Source organism: Chiroxiphia lanceolata, chromosome 3 (genome assembly GCF_009829145.1).
Source record: "Chiroxiphia lanceolata isolate bChiLan1 chromosome 3, bChiLan1.pri, whole genome shotgun sequence".
NCBI classification, from domain to species: Eukaryota; Metazoa; Chordata; class Aves; order Passeriformes; family Pipridae; genus Chiroxiphia; species Chiroxiphia lanceolata.
In genome coordinates this window covers 110,282,163-110,303,604 of record NC_045639.1, presented here as the reverse complement: position 1 = coordinate 110,303,604, position 21,442 = coordinate 110,282,163, and the positions used below count along the sequence as shown (strand labels likewise).

Below are 21,442 nucleotides of genomic sequence, written 5' to 3'. Positions count from 1 at the left end.
TATTTCAAATAGTTTTTCCAGAGTCAATGAAATACTTCAGAAATATCACCACAAAGAAAACAAAAGTGGCAATAAAAATGAATCAACTGACTCAAAGACATTATTAGCAACAACTTCTATTGTCCAAAGGGGTAAAAGATAACTCTGTTGATGGAATATAATGTCCAGCATTGGAGATAGGAGTCACAGTCATCAGGCCAGGCAGCGATAACAACAATATTAACAGATAACTCATATTTATGTCAATTCACTCTGTGCCCCAAGAAAAGTCTAATATGATTCTCCTCTCTGCAGTTCCGTGTTGACATCAGAATTTCGATGGAGAGCTTCAAAGGGCACAGAAACCACGTCACTTCTAGAAAAAGAGTGCTCTTGACTTCCATATTAGAGCAGGCATTGGAGCAGATTTGAAGGAGATGTCGGATCAAAGGATTCAATCTGAAATAAATAAAAATTACACAAGTCTTTTCTCCTCAGTAGAACAGCAACTCAAAGTTTGCCTCAATGAAAATGACTTTTGATCTTTGTTATTTAACTGGATTTGAGCTGGTTTTATGTAGAGTTTGCATTTAAGATCTGCAGTCCTAGTTTTGGAAGCTGAGAATGTTTCTGGGCTAATGGGGGCACACACAGTACTTAGTGAAGAAAATATCTACATATAACAATTATGGGAAGTACTACAGGTCCACTATTTCCTGATGGAGATGTTCATATGAGCCATTAAGCAACACATCAATTTCATGTTAGCGGAGTTCTCATTTTCAGTATTGCTGTAGGATTTTGGAACAAAGAATTGCTAAGAAATATTACAGCACAGAAAGATTATTACAAGGTGCTTTCAACACAGATTTCTGCCAGAAATGGTGTTTAATATGAGATATGTCACATATATTTTTTACATTGATTTCACCTGACTGCTTGTGCTATATTAATTCTAAGATATTATGCATATAAACCGTATGGTTTTTATTAAATCCCTTGTTGAGGTTACTGTGTAAAGTTTCATTAAGGACATTAAAAATGTGTATTAACTGGTGCCTGTGAGGTTCTCTTAGTGGATTTTTTAAGTGTTGTTTTAAATTTTTAAAGTGTTGCTGAGCTATAAATTCTCCCATAACTGAAACTGTAGGTTCTGAAAGATTTCCTGTGGGACACTTTTAGCTTTTGCCTGACGGAGTTAATAAATAAGGTAAGTAACAGTCTTATAAGGTAAGTAGTAGTCAAGAGGAAAATGCATTTGAGTGGAAGTATTGCACTAACTCACTGAAGTGCAAAGACCCATTAGATATTACAGGTTTCATTCTTGATTGCAGGTACAAGTGTAGCCTTCTCCCAGACCAGCAGCCTCCAGCTGCAGCCTGTTCCCCATCTCCTGCTTCATTATCTGACCAAAGGTACCATGACAATGTCCGTAGAGCAACAAAATAAGTGCTTTGGAAAGAAACATCTGGATCTCTTTTGGGAGGAAGATCCGTATTTACCTGGCCACCATTTTGAGTGGTCCTGAAGGTGGTTCAGAAGGATATGGTTTCTCTGAATCACTTGGGGTGAAAGGATGATCTTTAAGAAAGTCAAGCACTTAAATTGTTTTCTAATATGAAGCACATCTATTTTATATTTATTTGAAATTTCTTTCAGGTGTCTCCAAAGCAATAAAATCCAAAGTCATGCTAAGTACAAACAAAACTTTTGCCAGAAAATGTTCTCGTCAGACCTCACATAGTTTAAATTTTTTGCAACTTATTTATTTCTTCACATAAAAGCTTCCATTCACTCCTCATATTTTTATTGGGGTTTTTTTTATTGCTAACAAACCCAAATCACAAATCTGATTCAGCTTCTCACAGAAAAAAATAAATTATCATTACACCAAAGGAAAAATCAAACCTATGTTTTTGTCAGAATACATATTTTAAACTTTTAAAGCATTCAGTGAATTCATTTATTTTCATTTCAAAAGGATCAATTCCACTCAAGAACAAATGCTTAGAGAATGTGGCTGTGGTGTTGTTTCTAAGACTGTTCAGTGTGCATGACCTGGACATTCACCATGTGATGTACAATCAAAACAGATTCCAGGAGTCAGATTATGAGCCCAACTACCCTGAAGCAAAGCTATAAGCAAAATGAAGGATGTCCTGAGTGACTGGGGTTGGAATCCCCCACTGTCGTGTCTCACTCCTAAGTAGAAGGGAGCACCCAAGATTTGTAGATGACTGCCATCAAAAAGGAACAGCAAAAGCTAGAAGGCTGCAAAAGACCCTATAAATTTGGCTAGCAAATTACATACTCAGCATGGAAATTGATATATGTTTTGCCCCTTCTAATAGTAAGATAAATAAAAGAATAAGAGAAAAGAGGGAAGGGGGAGAGAGAGAGAGACAGACAGACAGACAGACAGACAGACAGGAGAGAAAAGGAGAACACCGTTCATGGGTTCAGGCTTGATCCAGCCCATGGGATGTCCAGGGCCCTGGGGGCAGCACGTGAATTCTGTGGGTAACCCTTTTTATAGACAAGTTTTCCCTGCCCTGGGGTTGGTTTTCTTACTTCTTATGCAAATGAGTTATCATGCATAATGATAACTCATTATCCATTCTTCTAGACTTTTCTGAAAATGGGCCAAAGGGCTTTCAGCATCTTTGTTGGTCTTGATGCCCCTCTACTCATCCTGTCTGCTCCTTTACCCCATCCCTCAATGGACCAAAAAAGGGAAGCTGACCCTCACAAAGTGCTGTCCTACCTCTGCACAGCCTCCTTCTCCAGCCAGATCCTGTTCTAACTTGCCCATTTGCACAAGGGTCATCAGTTTTTTAGACATTGCAGTGTCCAGGCTTCTAAATCCTACTTTACTGTAGATTTTTTCATAGTGGGCACTATTTCCATTTAGCAGTTGATTGGCATTTGCTGACAGCTTTGCTAGAACAAATCAGCAAAAACAGGTGAGATTTTTGAGAAAAGGTGCAAGACAAGTTAAATCAAAAATAACACCTCTAGGAGCAATGAAAACCTTTCATCTCCCCTCACTGAATGTATTTCTTAACACACTAATAGATCTTCTCCACAAAGTGTGAGCTTCAAGAAAATTAGGTATTATAGGACCAAGATTTAAAATAGTATCTGGTTAATATTATCATTGTTCAAATTGAAATTTCTACGATAGTCTGATTTGATAAATAAATCAAACAAGTATGTTTAAATATGGGCAAGAACACCCAAGGTATACTAATTTTCACTTCCACTTTCCAAATCTATTACACATGTGCCAAGTTATTTGATGCAGTGGAATCTGTCAAGAAATCTCTTCACTGAAAGCGTGGTCAGGCATTGGAATAAGTTGTCTGGGGAAGCAAAGGAATCACTGTCTCTGAAGTGTTCAAAAACATGTAGATGTGGTGCTCAGGGACATGTTTAGTGGTGGACCTGGAAGTGCTGGATTAATGGTTGGACTCGATGATCTTAAGATGTCTTTTCTAACCTAAATTCTATTATTCTAAGTATGTATTTTGTCCTTATACTCAGCATTAAAAAGATGCCAGAAGCTGTGAGCAGAGACAGGCCATGCATGGCTTACTGCAGTAGAGAGAGCATGAAACTCTCTGAGTTTTGAAGAGTCACAACTCATTGAGAAATGACACAGCAAATGAGACAATAGCAGTCTCCATAGCAGTCATCTTTCTGACTAAGTTAAACCCTCAAAATGAGGAAGATGAAGTTCCCTCTGGATGCTTCAAAGGCATCTTCCTGTGTTTATAAAAACGTACACACACTCAAGCATCAAAGTATGTGCTTTCTCTGCAAATTCTGCTTCTCAAGTTAAGCCCTCAGTGAAACCTCAGTACCTACAGATTAATCTTGGGTAGGTGTTATTTGAGATAACAACTGAACAATACGATCCCCTTCTGTGGCATCACAAAAGATTAGTTATTTAGAAGAAAACAATTTCCTTGCTAACTTTGTCAGCTGACAGGTTTAAGGAGCTGCCTCTGTGACAAAAGTGGAGGCTTAATGGCCGTGGGTGAAGGAAACTTTGCTATCACAGCATTTACTGCATAGGACCTTGAGATCAACAGTGGATGACAATCTTTGTGTTTTCAATTCAGCCCTGCTCAACAATATTTAAACTCCCTTCTAAATCAGAACCCAAAATCTACCTTATGTGAAAATAAACACTGTTATCACCTTACATCATATTGGAACCTGCCGTGGACATAAAATTGCACTGAATTGTTATTATTAGATATAATTGAAAGAAATGAGATCAAAATAACTGCCTTATTTGGGAGCTGTCTGGTCAGCAATGTCTCTACTTACTATCCTAATATCCTAATGTAAGCCTTAGCAGCACACATTTCATACTCCTGGTCTGAACTTGGCACATGTTCATTCTACTACAGAAATACAAGGAAGGACATTTGGCTTCCTAGATCAGTGGATAAGGACCTGGAAGGTCAGTGTATTGGGATATGTATTTACTGGATTAGCAATTCTGCAAAGTCATCTTAAGAAATGTAGAGAAATGCTTCTATCTTGCTTGGCTTGATGCCTTGCTATTCATAAAAACAGAATCCATGACCTTTTCATTTAAAGGCTTTTGCCTCCTGCCTGAATCTTAAATCAATCCTGTTGCCTCTGAGCATTGCACATTTAATTCTTAAAATCTCCCCTTGAATTTGCCTCAAATTCCTCAAAGTCAACACTGCCTACAGAAGAAACCTCTTTCTATCTCAGTGTCTGAAAATAATAGAAACACATTGTCTAAGAGAGGTTTCCCTTATGTGGCTATGGAAATTACTTTGGAGTTTACCAGCCTGTCCTATGCTGCTCAGCTTCTCAGCTCCCATAAATCCCAAGGCTTTAGGATTACCATGCAGGAGTAAGGTGCTTTTAATCATTAATGAATCCAATCAGGTTGGGAATTGTTGTAGCATATGGCTTTGAACGGTAGCAATACAAACACACACAGGTCAAGATTGAACTTCTACGGAGCAAAAAGTGTAAATTGTGGCTAAATGATAAGGAAAGGGAGGTAACAAATGAGGTATGTTTGGACAGAGGTTCTGGCTTTCTAGCTCACATCTGAAAACTTATATGCATTGTATAGACCAGATGACTGCTTTTAGACAGCTAAACTTATTTGGTAAGATCCTGACCCCTAATGAAGGGTAATATTTTATTTAACATGGAAAGTGGAGGGATCAATCATGGGTTCATTCACATTTAGTAACAGACTAAACATATCAATTTAGGCGCAATAACAGTTAGCACATGTGCAGATGAAGAAAATGAGTCATAGAATCATAGAAAGGATGAGTTGGAAGGAACCTTTAAAGATCACCTTGTTCCAAATCCCTCCTGCCATGGGCAGGGACACCTTCCACTACATCAGGTTGCTCAGAGCCCCATCCAACCTGGCCTTGAACACTTCCAGAAATGGAGCATTCACAGCTTCCCTGGGCAACCTGTGCCAGTGCCTCACCACTGCCAGAGAAAAAGATTTCTTCCTAGTACCTAATCTAAATCTGCTCTCTGTCAGTTTGAAGCCATTCCCCCTTGTCCTATCACTCCATGCCCTTGACAACAGTCTGTCTCCAACTCTCTTGTAGCCCTTCTAGGCATTTAAGGGACTCTAAGGTCTCCCTGGAGCCTTCTCTTCTATGAGCTGAACAATCCTTTACTTTCAAGTAAGGGTTTACTGTTTCAACTCATCAAGCTACCTTATAGGAGGAAAAAGAAATATTATTTTTTGAAAACTACGTGCATTTATAGGTTAAGAAATGTATTTTTTAAGTAAATTATATTTTAGTGTAAGTTTATTATAATTCATTGTGTTCTTGTTTGTAAGGCATGTGTTTAATACTTTAATCCCTTCATGTCTTAACATGCTTAAAATATTGACAAGCTCCATGGCCTAGTTCCATTTACAGAATGCAATGTCATAATTCTAAAGGAGAAATTGGCAGAGAAAATTTTATTTTGCTTCAGTTGAACAACTGAAAGCAGGTATTATAAGAAGGAGGACCAGATAAACATGGTAACAGGTGGGTGATTACATGTACCTGAAACTAAGGAGTGAAACATTAACCCAGAAAGTTTCCACAGAAACACTACCATATGACTTCAAAGTTTCTAGTCCTCAGAAAGGATGACCAGCTGGAAAAACTGCATAACTCCATGTAGTTTGATATTTCTAGAGACTTGCAGCAACTGTCTGATCCTGTATATCACAGGAGCTCTAAAACCAACCTTTGCTTTAGAAATATCCTTGCCTGAAATCCTAAAAATCGTAAAAGCTGACATGAGGACTTGAACACAGGAATGAAAGGGATCTCCTTGAGAATTTGTGAAAATAATACAACTAAGTCCAAGCACTCCTACTTTCACTGAAAAGGCAGGTGCTGGTTTGGGAGAACTTGCAGATGAAGGAAAAATCACAGGATAGCTGGAGTGGGCATTCTTTACTCTAAGGGTGGTGGAAATTCTTTTACTGTAAGAATGGTGAAGCACTAGATCAAGTTGCCCAAACTGACTGTGGATTCACCATCCCTGGAGGTGTTCAAGACCAGGTTGCATGGGGCTCTGAGTAACCTGGTCTAGTGGATGGCATTCCTGCCCATGGCAGGGGAGTTGGAAGTAGATGATATTTCAGAGCTCTTACAAACCAAACCATTCTGTGACTCTATGACATCAAGAATGACCCTTCCATGGAGGCTTCTATACCTGTGTGTCTACTGGCATTGGAGGTGTCTAAGCAACTTTTGTCATCTGCACAGATCTGAACTCTGTTCCTTAAACATGGTTGTCTAGCCCCATGTGCTCTTGAGCCCAGTTGTCATCTATACTAGTCCCACATGCTCGTAGTTTTGTCCTCTGCTCAAAATCACGCACTTACCCTGGAGTCTCTGGGAAGTAACGGAGGTGAATAAATATATCTGTTCTCTTTTTATATGTCATACTGTAAAAGAAAATAAAGTTGAAGAGCTATGATAGATTGCTGAAGAAGCATGCCAATAGCTGATTTGTTTTCAGCAAAACTCACTTCCTGTTATTCAGTTAAAAAAAGAAAATTACTGCATTTCAAATACACTCTATTTTAGAATTTCATAAGTAGCCTCAAATTCTGTGGCAATCATGAAATTTGCTTTCCTTATTCAGATATTTCAGTATATTCTGTTCCACAATAAATTAATTAGGCATTTTTTTCATATCCTGTCCAAGTGACTTCCACTGTGCATCTGAGCTTTAACTAATCTGCAATTGCTCTTTCATCCAAAACACTTAAACATGCATAATTTTAAATAGTGAGGAATATTGACTGATTTCAGTAGGATTCTTTATATGTTTCAAATTATGTGTGTGCTGAAAATAGGGCAAAATCTAGTTCTTGGCCTCCAACTAGACTTTGTCCCACTTCTCACCATCTTCTGGGCATGGCCATTCAAAGAGTTGACAGAATAAATTATGGGACTGAAGAAAGTAGGAAAAAAATGTTTTGTGTATTGAGACCTTGTCCCATATCTCATCTGGTAAGAATGGAGTAACATCTCATTCCACTGATATCAGTAATATTAGTTCTGAATTTCATGGAGAAGAATTACATGTTCAAAACTGACTTGGTACTTTGGATATTTGAGTGTGCTGGAGGTCCTAATGTAAAACATTAGGAAACATTTTGCTAGTGCATCTTGTTTCTTTTATTCATTGCATTTTGTAATGTGGAATCTCACATTTATGATCATTATTTAATTGCATTTAATTAAATACTAACCCGTTCTGAGAGTCCTGTACTCAGGAAGGACTCATACTAAGTTACCAAAGCTCCACACTGTTAAGTTTGGTCTTTTTGACCCAAAATTGTGAATATTCCAGCACTGTTCCACACATTTATAAATGTTGTCACAAGAAGTTAGCACTGAATTGTCATTTCTACAAAAAATTCCTCTCAATATTTTAATAAACAAAATGATACATTATTTCTTTATCAGTCAAGCAAAATATTGAGCTAAATAATGAGCTTAATTTTTTCACTTGTGTGAATTACTTACTTGGAGTAATATAAGTGCCTCTACTCTCCTACTTGTTTGATGATTCTCTAATTATTTTTCCCTAAAGCTTTTGTAGCATAATTTCACTTCCCTAGCATTTCTTTCTCAGGGTCTCAAAAGATCCAGCAGCAGTTTGAATTAAAATCTTTATTCATTATTTTAAGCATTAAACAATTTTGCTCATCTCTTACATGTCACTGCCATTCAAGAATCTCAAAGACTTTAGAAATTGTATCAGCTCAATTTAATTTACAGGAAAATGAAGATAAAAAGCAATAGAGTGACTGAACCAAAATTAACCAGTAAGTCTGTGGCAAAATTGTCAGTGGCACTGAGATCTCCTGTCTTTCATCACACAGATGCTTTCACTAAGCCTTTCACTTTTTTTTATTTCCCAGGGAATAGTGGAAAGTGCCTAAGGACTTCAGTTGTGTTATTATGACACCATGCTTGGCTGTGTTGGTCTCAGGAGGGAAACTTTTATACTCTATGTACCTTCCTGCAGCTTGTACCACGGAATGTGGATAATCCAGAGGGAGCATTTTTCAGGAGCAATTTTCAGAGAAAAGCAATGGTACTTACGAGTCATGCCACCTGAAAAAAAGCCAGATATGTGGAAATGTTCATAAGTTAATATCAAGACACCTTAGGTGGCCTTCCAAGACACCCAGCATCATGGAAGGACATGAAGGACACCAATGAGTGCATAGTTGGCATATGTGGCACAAGATAAAACCTACAGGAAAGATTTCTCCTTCTGGAACAATAGGTGGGGACAGACAGGATTTCTTAGGGCATCCTAAGTGACACGAGACATGTGTTTGGACATCTATACCACAGCCCCAGCCACTGGGTACACAAATCTCTCTAAACTCTGCTGACTACAGCACAGCTAAGAAGCCTGAAGAGCCTATATATATCTTTATATAAGCAGCTAAATTTAGGTACTTGACTTCAAACTGTTTAAATCTAGTTTAAATTTCAAACAAAATCATAAAGCCCATAAATTGTTTCACTTGATATGCCAAGTGCATTTGACAAAGGTCCGAATGTGACTTCTCTAGAGAAAGGTGTTTCTTCGGTAAATTATTATGGAACTAGTTCAACTCTGTGCATGTTTCTGGTGGGCTGACATATAGCTTTTCTTTATTAAGTTTTTCTCCTACTTTTAATTGTCCTCCAGATGTTCCTGACAGCTGCTAGAAGACTATGCCATATGAGCACTCATCAAACACACACAAAAACCAGGCTAAAGGAGAAAGAGTTGCTCTGCCTGCATGAGGACATATGCAATATGAGCACCCACATCTGAGCCAATCACTCCCTTTTCTAGGCCAGTAAAAAACAGTACATAGAGAGCCCTTGGCAACCAGATCTAACATTGCAGTTCCTCTTGCTTTGAGCAGAGGGGTGCTCTAAATGATATGCAGGAATCAGTTCCAGCTTAATTTTTTTCTCAGTTAATATTTCTGGTTTTTCTCATAAATATGCACTTATTGTCCTGTGAGTCATCAGAGCTTTTTTGGACATTTAAGCTAGAAGGAAAGAGATTAAAAGTACTTGCTTTTCTCTGTTTTATATAAAAGAAGCCTAGAAGATCAACTCAAATGAAGATGTTTATATTGAAAACATCTTCATTTGATTAGCATTGTTCAGAGCACTGGGTGGAGAAGCAATACTCTAACTGTCTGAGCTTCTGTTTAAAACTGATAGCATTTAAAAAAATCTGGTCTGTATTTTTCAGTAATATTGTGTAAGATAAGAAAAAACCACAACAGTTAATTATTTTTAATGCCATTCCCAGCTATGCCCTAACTCAGTAATACTGAAACTAAAAATTGTGGCAGAGATGATTCAACGGCTATACATTTTCTAGCCTTTCATTTCAAACTATCAAACCCTATGGCATCAGCTGACCGTGTAATGAAGCTCACTCTTGTGAGAGGCAGCTGACATCTGTACTGCTCAACTAATTTGTAACATTGCCTTAACTGGCCCAGTATGACCACAGCCATGCCATTAAATTCTGATTTAATCAGAAAAAATGTGTAAATGCACTCAAATTGGTTATTAGGGATGGTATACAGTCCATAGCAACTCTTCAGCATGCACAGGAATCACATGGGAAAATATCAGGGGTCCCAACTAAGAGTATTTGACAATCAAATTCCAATGCCCAGTCCATGGCACTTTTTACCACTTGAATTATAGAATCAGAGAATCAGTCTCTAGATATACCTGTAAAATATCCCCAGGTTTCCTGCATGAGTTATCATTTCAGCTGCAGACAATATCCTTGACTTGTAAAAAATAAAGTAGCAAGTTTGGTGCACACTTTGAGCCAAATCTTTTCATAATTTCAAAGAAACATTTAGGTGTACAGAGAAGTAGTCAGGGACATAGAATACGAATAGGAAGTACATCTCCCCAGGATCTTCCAAAGAAATGTGTTCATCTATAAAGTCATAAAATGCATTTTCTGCAAGGAGTATAATTTCTTTACAATATCTGCTACTGAAATAGCCTAAAATTGGGAGCTTTCGGATATGCATTCTAGCTGTCATCATGTTTGAACATTCTGTTTCTAATCTGGCTGTCTTAAAAGGTTTAATTGCAAAGGATAGAACTAAATTAAAGATAAACTTTCAACTGCATTTAAGCTATGTGAGGTAATTATACTCACTGAAAGTAAACTCCAAAATGGCACAGTGTCTATACTGTTAATTACACTTTGCTCACAAATACGAGCTTAATTGTCCATATCAAATGGCATCGTCACGTTTAATTATGTAAAATATTGTAAAATGTACAATAGCATCACTAATTCATGACATGAAGTGAGTCCTCCTGAATATAAGAAATGTCATCTCTGGACCAACTACAAAACATGCACATCTGCTAAAGTCAGCAATGTCACTTTGTAGACATTCATAATGTTCCTTCTCACCGAAGACCAGAGTATTTGAGCCTTTGATGTTCATCTAAAAATAATCAGGGCAAATCAAAAACTGCACATTTGTCATAAGAAGGTAATAAAAGAAAGGTTAAAATTCAAACAGTTGCAGTGCAGAGAGAGGTATCTCTCTCTAATCATTTATGTTCATGGTTCTGTAAGAATCAGGAGCTGATTATAAGAAAGGACAAGACAATTAGGATTTCTTTCATGGCTGTGGCTTGCACAGCTTTATGGCTCCCAACCCGGTGCTTCCTAGGGGAAGGAAGAACGATTCTATATGTGGATCTGAAAGCACATAATGTAGTGCATCCTAGAGAAAACAGCAGCTCAAAGGCTGCTTGATCCTCCCTGTTCAGCAGCAGCTGAACCAAAGCCTCCCAGCACTCTGGGATGGGGCAGCTGACTACTCTCACTGTCCCCTCAAGGAACCCCCAAAGCAGAAATCAGAGGCTGCTGTACATCATTCGACATCTGCTGGTTGTTGCCTCTGGTAACTGGGCTCATGAACCTCAAGGAGCATCATGTATTTTATTTAGGCCTCTTTAATAAAACAGCCTGGAAGCAGGGAGCAGAGCCTGTCATTCCCCAGTCATGTCTCATGACCAAATTTTCACTTCTTGTTCTCCCTGTGTCCCCATAAATTTTGCGGGGTTGTCTTCACAGTCTCAACTAGTAGGAAGTAGGGAGTTCCTGCAGATGTTTTTAGTTAATAGTTAGCTGGCTCAAGCACTTCTACTTGAAAAAAGAGTAGCTGAGGCTGAAGAACTTCAGACTGAGGAGCTCAGATGTCCTCCATCCTTGTTGAAAACAATAACTATCACAGTTCTTACAAAAAAAGCAACCTTCTTTCTCTATTTCCTCTCTGTTCAAATGGAAAATGAACCAGCTGTGTGTATCCAAAAGTAGAATTCAAGTACATGAATCTAACTTTTGTATAGGTGCCTACATCTAAGAGAGAAGAAGGACTTTAAAAACACTACTCTAATATGTTATTCCTGTTTAATATCTTTTACATCATCATACTAGTGTGAAGAGTCTGTGTGTTGCCTTACACTGTACTGGGCTTTATTTATGTATAAGGTGGCAGTGGACCTCTAGAGTCACTGATTCCATTCCTCTTTCTGTATTTGTCTTTTACCTGTTTGCAAACAACTCCCATGTGTTCCCTTAATTGTCCCATGTGCCTACTATGTCACCAGGAAGGAAAGGCCTGGACTTAAAAGAGGAACTCAAAGAGAAATCAAGTATTGTAACAGCAACAATAGTTTGGGACAAAATGTGTTTGCAGGAGTTCATTAAATAGAATTGAATGGTGTAGTTGAATTGGGATTCCTGAAAAATTTCCTAGTAATTTTGACAGATTATGATGACAGTCTGGGCAGCAGTTCTGACAAGGAAAACACATGGATCACACCAAACACAGATGTGGCTAGAGGTTCTAGAAGGAAGAGTGGCAAAAGTGACACCCAGACAATGAGTTTCAGTAAACAGGAAAATAATGTTTTAATTATGACAAAAAAGTTTGTGGTTAAAGACTCAGCATTTAATTATACTATTATCAGTGGCTGCAGGTCTGTTTAGAGCTTATAAACATGAAGCAGATACCAAATCCCTCTTGTTCCTTAAATCATTAAACCACAGTTTGCCAGACACTGGGTGAAATACCTTCAGAATTTCCTGCCTTTTTATTTTATCTTCCTGAGCATTTGCTACACCAGAGATATGCTTGCACTATGCACAGATTAGCACAGATCGGGGACAACTCTTGATGTTGGAAAATCTGGACGTGACCACTGCTTTTGAAAAGCAGGGTGTTAGAAGGGTTAGCCATATGAGTACAAATGAACAGTCCTCACTTAATTTACTAGTTATAACTATGGCTCATAGATATTTGGCTTGGCCCAGAATGGTTATTCTTACATTTTAAACTTGTAAAAAATCCATAGAATCATGAAAAATAGAGATGAAATAGACTTCCATGTGTTACCTACTTTATATTTGTTCCAAGGCCATATCAGCACTATTTAAACCTCTCCACAGATCCTGTTACTGTTACACAGTAGTATAATATGATGACATTTCTGCAATCCATTCATCATAGGCTTTTCACGCAGGAGGAATTGTACTTGGAAGAAGGTCTGCAATGGTGCTGAACTGCTTTTTAATTGCTTCTTTCAGTGTATTTACCAGGATGTAATTTCTTCCTAGTCATCATCTCTGGAGAGTCAGCAAATACATGAATTACTATAGGTTTTTTCTGTCTGATGGGTCTTTGAAAGAGTGTAAGGAGGAAGGTGATGATGGCTGGCTGCGCTTGGATTCAAGATCATAGCTAATGCAAAATTAAAGTGGAAAAGAAGCAGATGCTTCCTAACAAAGCTAAGAACAACTCTGGTTAAACATCCACTGTGGTTACATAGTTGGCAAAACGAGGCCCTTCCAACTTTCCAGATCTACTGAGGCTGCCTGTGCTTGCAGTAAGAAGCAGTGAATGGTCACAATTCTGAAACCTGCTGTATTTCATTCTGCTGTTTTTGAGTTCAGCACAGTGGAGTGATTTACTCCCTCAGGCCCTGTAATACACATCCAATCTTCATCAAACACTTTTCATTACAGTTTCAGTTTCAGAATGAAAACTGCCTTTAAAATCACAGATTTTTTTCTCTCTTGCAAAAGAAAAAAAATCCTTTCCCTTCTTTTTTACTTGGGAATCAAACCCTTGAAAATCACATATTATTTTTTTTCATTCCAACCTACCTAGAAAGGCAAATAGAGGCTATTGTCAAAATGCATAACTTAAGCTTTAAATGAAAGTGATTTAGAAACCAATCATTTGGGAATAGAAAAAATCACAGGGGTCCATTCCAAGCACATTGTCAATAATAGCTGGAATTGAGAACACTGGCTTTGGTATGCCTTTTCTGAGTATAATGTAATTGAATCGACATGTTCCTATGGAAAGTTTTTGTATTGATGAAACTGCACTTTCCCATTTAAAAAATGCCAGGTTTCATCCTGAGCACATGAAGTGAAGGTTTTTTGCAGCATCTCAAAATAAAATGGTAGACAGGATTATCCCTAAATCATCTTCCCACACAGTAGACAGATGTCAAAGATCAGCACTAGTTCCAGCTTTAAAACTTTTACATCCTTATCAGTTTGTGCTGCATCCACTCTATCTTCTCATTTGACATGTACATTGCAGTGAGACCAAACCAGCCAAAAACACTTTGTGCAAAGCACTATATAATATACATTCAAGAGACTTTCACCTGCATCAGCCAAGGTTATGGGGGAGTGAAACCAAACCAAAGGAATGTAGGATTGCAATTACCCTATTCATAATTCTCCTAGTGTTGAACATATAATTGATGAGCAGGTACTGGAAAGATCTGACTGTACATGTACAGCAGAACATTTCAGCTCAACGATATTTCTGTGCTCTTCAGTATTTTCTTCCAGTCAGAATTGGAGTCTCTGTAAACTTCTGAAGTCCTGTGTAAACTGTTCTGTTTGGAACTGCAGCTCCCTATGTCTTTGTAAAGTTCGTCCTTGCTTTTCAAGAGACAAACAAATGCTCGAGGCTGCTGGACCGGCAGATCCAGTGCCTGTGCTGCAACACAATCACTAACATCTGCCGAAGGGAGCGTCTGCCACCGTGTGGTGATGCAGCCTCACCACATCAGTCTCGTTTGTCATCACCGTAGAGATGTAACCGAAGATAAATTTACAGTGAGGGAGAATCCTTCAGATCCCATCAATTTCCCTGCTCCCTTTGACACCTTGGAAGATGTCTGATAGGACAAGGGGTAATGGCCCCAAGTTGTGCCACGGGATGTTCAGATTGGATATTAGGAATAATTTCTTCACTGGAAGAGTGGTAAGGCACTGGAACAGGCTCACCAGCGAAGTCATGGAGTCACCTTCCCTGGAAGTGTTCAAGAAACCAGTAGATGTGGCACTTTCTGATATGGTTTACTAGGCACAGTGGTATTTGTTCAAAGGTTGGACTTGATCTTGGCGGACTTTTCCAACCTTTGTGATTCTATGTCTCAAGGTTTTTTTGTGTGTCTGTGGTATTGCTCCACTCAGTCAGAGCTTTTGAAAGCCAGCAGCAGCAAAAAGCCACACTGAGGCTGAGAGTTGGGGTGCCACCATGAAGATGTGACTTGGACTTCTGTGATGCAGGGAAGACCCCCAGGACTGCCACCACCCTCTCTGAGCATTCCCAGCCTTCTCACCCTCCCATGAGCCTGGCCAGCAGTAGGGACCCAGGTCTATTCACAGGCAGGACCTGTTGGCTTATTCAGCTCCACTGCACCTGCCTGAAGATGGGCTGATGCACAGAGATGGATACAGGCAGGAGCACAGCACTCTGCCCTCTGCACCAACCCTTTGTGATATCTCATGGGCATCACGGAGATGGGAGATTCCAGCTTCACCAATACTGCAGAGAAGCTCCTGGCAAAGGGGAATCTTGTCAGGTGAGGTTTACTTTGATTGTGGATGAGGATGAAATGTCCGGAGCTTACCAATGCACATCTCCACCCTCCCTGACCTGTGCTCCTCCTGGGTAACTGGTGCCTACACTGGGTCCTTCCCAAAAGGGCAAGGCAGAGCAGTGGTGTTGCCATGGGGAAAGGGCTGCAGACAGAACCTACACGGGGATGCACAGCACACAGCAGCTTTAAGTGCATTGGCCCAGTAATGTAGAGTTAAGAGGATGACCAATGTCCCACCATGTAGGATAACTCAGTAATGACCTTTATCCTGAGATGTACAAGCTCTGGGAAGCAGCCAAATGCAGACGACATCACTCATTCGGAAACTAGACACAAACAGAAGATACCATCTGAACTTGATAATGTTACTGATTTTCTACTCTAGAATTCCCAACATCTAATTCTGGGTTTTCTCCAGGGTATTTGATTATAACAGAGATTCCTAGAAAGGTTAAAATATGTTTTTTACCCTGGAGAACTTATAAGGCAGGGAACGGACCAAAATAGGATATGGGTATCACCAAAGGGGAGGTGGGAAGGACTGCTGGAGGAAACCATCATTCTTTCAGTAAGTTTTGTAGGTGAAAGAGCTGGAAAAAAACAGAGTAGCTGTCCAGACTTTTTAAAGAAGTTGACACATCTTTAGAGGATGACTTTCATGAATACTTTCTTCCCTGTGACATTTCCATCATCTCCAGGCAGATCGTTTTAAATCTAATCCTTGAGCCACTGCACTATTGATCGCAGGCAGCCCCAGAGAAAGTAATTGGATCTCTTTTATTCTTCTCACAGTTTCCTCTCCTCCTCTTACACCTAAAAAAGCCTCTCCTCTGATTTCCCTCCAGCTTATCTCCATGTCCATCTGATCCTTCAGGTGACAGTACTCCTCACAGGAGGAGACAAAGCATTACAATCCAGAAGCTTCAGTATTTCCTTCTTCCCTCTAGATGGTGCCATGGGCTTTCTCTGGATTAATGCATCTTCCTAAGGTCAAGGTTTTGGTGGAGAGGGATTCTGCAGGTAGACCTCAGTGGCTACTCTGGCAGGGGCTGTGCTGCCTTATAGTCAAGAGAAAATATGGGAAGAGGAAACATAGCATCCTTTTTTTTTTTTTAATTTAGTGATTGCAGCCTGGGATAGAAGAATGCCCTTCTTTGTTGTAATGTCTTTGATATCTTTCCTTCTTTTTTCTTTGTATTTCACTTTTTCACCATCCTTTCTTTATTGCCCAGAGTGGCCCCTTTCAGTGGAATATAAAACAAATCATACAAGAGCACTAAACAGACCTTTGAGATGCAGGGAGCAGGAGTTATCTGTAGGTAATGCTGTCTGAACTAATCAAAGACATACAGTGAAAGGAATGAAAGAAGGATGGTTCCTCCTAAAGTACATATCTGAAATAGAGCAGTGCTGGCACCACAAGCAAAGCCCCATTTCCCTCCACAGACTGGAACAGGTGAGATGAATAACATTCAAAACTTCCAAAGCAACTAAACAGCACTTTTTTTGCATTAAGTACCAGGCACAACATAGGTAAAAAACAGACAGAAAAGGATAGCATCGTTTTGTTGTGGTAAACCTGGAAGGACATTGTATTCACAACCCACAGGAGTGGTAGGTTCATTATAGTAATGAAAAGATTAATTTTGAGAATGACCTGGAGATGGCTCAGGTGTGGCCCAGAGTCTAGTTTCAGTGGTTGAGGCTTTTTTGCTGGCCTAAAGAGTAACTCCAGTGAGACCCACAGGCTCAACATTTGAATCCACATATTTATCCCTGTGTAGACTTGTTCTGCTTTGAAACATTATTACATCCAGAGGAGAAGACGACAGAGAATCAGGTTTGACATCTGCAGGGTTTTGGGTCTGGGCGTCACAGTGAGTAGGAGGGAGGGACCAGAGCTGTGGGCAGAGAACATGAGAAATCTGTCCGGAGCTCCCAGGCAGGCCTGGGGTGGCAATTGCAACAGTTCCCACTAAGGGGTGCACTTTGCCACCACATTTATTCCTCTCCCTTCCTTCTATAGGCGTCATGAGGCAACAAAAATAAATGTATCTTTCCAAGAACGATTCTGTAAGCGTAGCTTTGCATTGACAAATTGCAGTTGCAGTTTTAATAGGGAGGCACGGTTTTCCCTGGTCCTTTTTTTTTTTTTTCCCCCTGGGAAATGCACAAATTGTTGTTTTCTATGTCATTCTGCAGCAATGTCATCTGCAACTTTTCTCCTTTATTATAAGAGGGGGAGTAGGAGGAAATTGCTTGTCACCCAGTGGTGATATGCAGCTTTTATTTACATGGGAAAGCAATAAAATTGATCGTTTCTGAGCTGAACATAAGTCACTTGGCTGGAGTTCAAGGTAAAAGGGCATGTGGGCAACCCTGCTTTCTAATCCATAAAGGAGGGGACCACTAGGCACAGGTTTGGTCTCTGCCTTGGGCAGGTCACTTACTCACCTATATATTATTTTAACCACATGAAAACAAAACTTTAACATGAATTCGTTTCATAGAAGTCTTGTGATATTTAATTAGATGGTCTTGTAAAACTCTAGAGAGTTCTAAACAGGAGAGTTGACACATCTTCATTTGATGGGCAAGTATTAAATAGATATCCAGAGAGAGCTGATAGAGCTCTGCGAAGGGTCCTGACACATATTGGTTTTAAAACCATGTTGAAAAAGCAATGGCAGTAAGCACAGAAAGGGGTTGTGGACTGAAGGACTTGGAAAAACACCTTACACTGGGAATCCTTTAAGAACTTTGACTGCAACTATATGATCTTTAAGATCCCTTCCAACCCAAACCATTGTATGACTCTACGACTTCATTTTGTGTGAAGTGTTGGAGAGTGTCTGAGAGTACCAACACATTTATGAGTAAATATCAGAAAATACTGACGAGCTTTCAGAGCTCTTAAGAAGGCCATATTAAGAACGAGAACTAAACAACCTGTTCTCCTCAACCTAGGCTGCTTTAAGAAAGGGCAGTTTAAAAGTAAACAAACTGACAGTCAGTTCTCCATCTCCGAGGAATATATTCTGCTGCGGGACACAGTGGGACAAAGAGAAATTCAAGTTATCCAGTAACTATCCTCAGTGGCATGTCAATTTTCAGTTACATGGTACTGTGTAAGGGATGGCTGGTAGAAATCACTAAACCTGCACAATCAGTCACTTCAGTAATCGACTGGAAACTTGGAAAATCAAGTTGAGCCACAGCAAGATGAAAGTATTTTCCTTCCCACATAGTGACCCAGTAATGAGAGACCAGGGCTGCTTTGTTGACAGGAATGTTAAATGCTGTGATTTTTGAGTGAGACAAATCTTGTGGGGAGAGTTAAGATCTCTGTCCACAAACTCTGCCCTGGTCACATACTTAGATCCTGACTGCTAAAACAACTCTGTCCTTGGATAATTCAAAGACCATTATCACTTCATTCAGTCTCTTTTTCCTCCAAATTAGGTATTTATTTACACAAATTCCTCAGAAAGAACAGGTTGAGTGGGTTTTCTCCACGGTGATGTGAACCCCTCAACATACTCAGATGGGTTAACTTTGCTCTGGCAAATGCCATCCCATTCCCTCTGGCTGTATCCACCATATGCAGTGTGAGGTCAGGCTGGATCAAGAGCACCCCAGCCCAGCTGCTGTGCCCAAGGAAGATGCCTGAACAACTGCTTTGCAGGCAATTCACCTATTTCTGAAGTAAACAAGTCCTAAAGAGTTGGTGTGACTCAGGGCTTGGAAATGTCTGGGTCCAACCTCATTTTCCCAGTGTGTTTTCAGGCACTAAGATGAATAGCTCAGCTGCACTGTTTTGTCCCACGGAGATGTGACATTAGATATGTGTATTCCACCCTGAGCACCCCCTGCACTTAACCTCATGGAAGGCATTAAACTCCTTGTGTTGGTCATCCTCCACTCTCCAGCTTACCCAAACTCAGTTTGGAAATGTGACATTGCAGTCAAGCTTCTCATAAGGAGAAAGATGCACCAAGCATGCCCTGTCAAAACCAGAGCATTCACATTTGTCAGTGGATGTCAGAAGAATAGACAGGCTAGCAAAATACACAACTGAATGTAGCTACTGTATTTTCTGAGGGACTATTTCTTTCTGCAGAATCCATAAAATGTGCACTGCAGCTGTAGCAGAGCTCCTGAGAGACGAATGGCATCTCAGAGCATAACTCCATACAGCAGCACTGCCGGGAAAGCAAGTTCGAAGGCATCCAGCTCTCTCCAGAGAACACAGCTATGTGAGACCCTGCTGGATAGATGACTGGGTACCTGTTTTAGCACCAAAGTATTATAAAGAGCTTGTTCTGCCTCCAGGCAGTAATTTGCTGAAGCACACAAGACACATTTCCCATTGGCAGGATGAAAAGAAAACTTTCACCCCATTTTTTTTTTTTGCAAAACACTGCATGATGTCATCTCTGAAAAGAGCTCTATTGTACATGTGGGCCATGGCAAATATGGATGGAAGAGAACTAAAATGACAGCTTGTAGTGCTTGTATAAACACACATTAACCCTGCAGGTCCAAGGTTTCAGTTAACACCAAAGCCTGGGTTATACCAGATGCCTTGAACTGAAATCCATAGGTATTGTGCAGCTTTCTTGTGTGTTTTCTTAGCACAAAACTGAAGTGTCTTGTCCATTTTTGCTTGCTTTATGAGAAGACTGGGAGTTCAGGAAAAAATCCAGGTTTTGCCATTCACAGACAGACAGTGTGATGTGCTGGTTTCCCATTCGTTTAGATAGGTGAATATTTTTAATCTAGATTGTTACTTGGAAAGACAGAGAGCAAAAAGCAAATTAGATTTTTCCCGGGTTAATTCTTCTCTCATTTCCTCCAATTTTACACCAGTGACATTAACACTGTTAGCTTTTGATTTACACTGGTACGAGGGAGAGAAAAATGGGCCCTTGAAGAGATGCCTTTAATTCAAAGCAGCTGGGCAGAAAAAAGGTGGTGTGGGACAATTCTGTTCTCCAGGAAAATGAGAGCTGACATAGTCATTAGCTGTCCCTAAAGATACCTGTTTTAATGTATTGCTTTAGAAACATAGCTAGTCATTCTTGCTCTATCTAAACCCTACCACGAATGAGTGGCTTTCCTAAATCACTAAGTTACTGGAAAGCCCAAGGCGGGCTGGAAGAAGCTCACATCTAACTGGAATTGACTCACTTTTAATCTTATCCACTTCTCAGTGCCAAGCTTGGATCACCAAACAAGGGAATATGTTTATTATTAAACTACAGAACTACACAAACTAACAATTAAAATCATGGTTGTTACTCTATATAAGCTAGGGAACAGTTTCTTATATATTCTGTCAGAGCCACAGCCTTCCCAGTCTGGTAACTTGTTGAAAATTGCTTTTAGCTCTTAATAAGACCTGGGGGAATGGAGTAATTTGCTGTGTTGATTAACATGCATTAAGTAGAAGGACAATAATTCTTTTGCAATAGAAGTTCTGATTTAGCTGATAAGAGCACGATCAAGTAGGTATTCAGCTCTGTTTGAATCTGTAAATCAGGTTTATATCCTCCTCTTTCATGGCCACTTTGGATGTTCAATACCTTTGACTGTGAAATCACACTCATTTAAATGCCTGCATACGGGACTCAGTGCCTGCCTCTAAGCACTGGATTTTAATATTTTCTAGTATTTTCCTAATCTGCTTGGCATCATTTCACTGCGGTGGTGATTTCCATGCTTTGTATCTCTGAGCGCCCAGAATGGCCTCTGGAGGGTATTGTCATGACACACAGCACAGAACAACAGCTTTTTATTCCCCCTGGACAGCAGATAATCTACACATGCATCTGGGAGCAGGGTTTTCTCTCAAGTGGTTGCTATTTTGCAGGTTGGTCAGAGCCATCTATTACACTGGGCATTTCCACGAGCAGCAGAGGAGAGGATTTTCTATTTGG

At 39.7% G+C, this 21,442-nt stretch overlaps 2 long non-coding RNA genes across 3 annotated transcripts; one reads left to right on the top strand and one right to left on the bottom strand.

Moving 5' to 3' along the window:
- Positions 1-219: 219 nt before the first annotated feature.
- LOC116784540 lies at positions 220-15,402 on the bottom strand. 2 transcript variants are annotated; one of them, XR_004356118.1, is made up of 4 exons: positions 15,296-15,402; positions 6,893-6,955; positions 2,744-2,919; positions 220-438 (listed from the first exon to the last, which is right to left on the bottom strand). It is a non-coding gene; the product is annotated as an uncharacterized LOC116784540 (long non-coding RNA). The 2 variants fall into 2 exon arrangements; XR_004356119.1 differs by having other exon boundaries at positions 15,243-15,384.
- Positions 15,403-15,453: 51 nt separating this feature from the next.
- On the top strand, positions 15,454-19,903 carry LOC116784668. The gene is made up of 3 exons (XR_004356196.1): positions 15,454-15,485; positions 16,736-16,959; positions 19,624-19,903. It is a non-coding gene; the product is annotated as an uncharacterized LOC116784668 (long non-coding RNA).
- Positions 19,904-21,442: the final 1,539 nt, after the last annotated feature.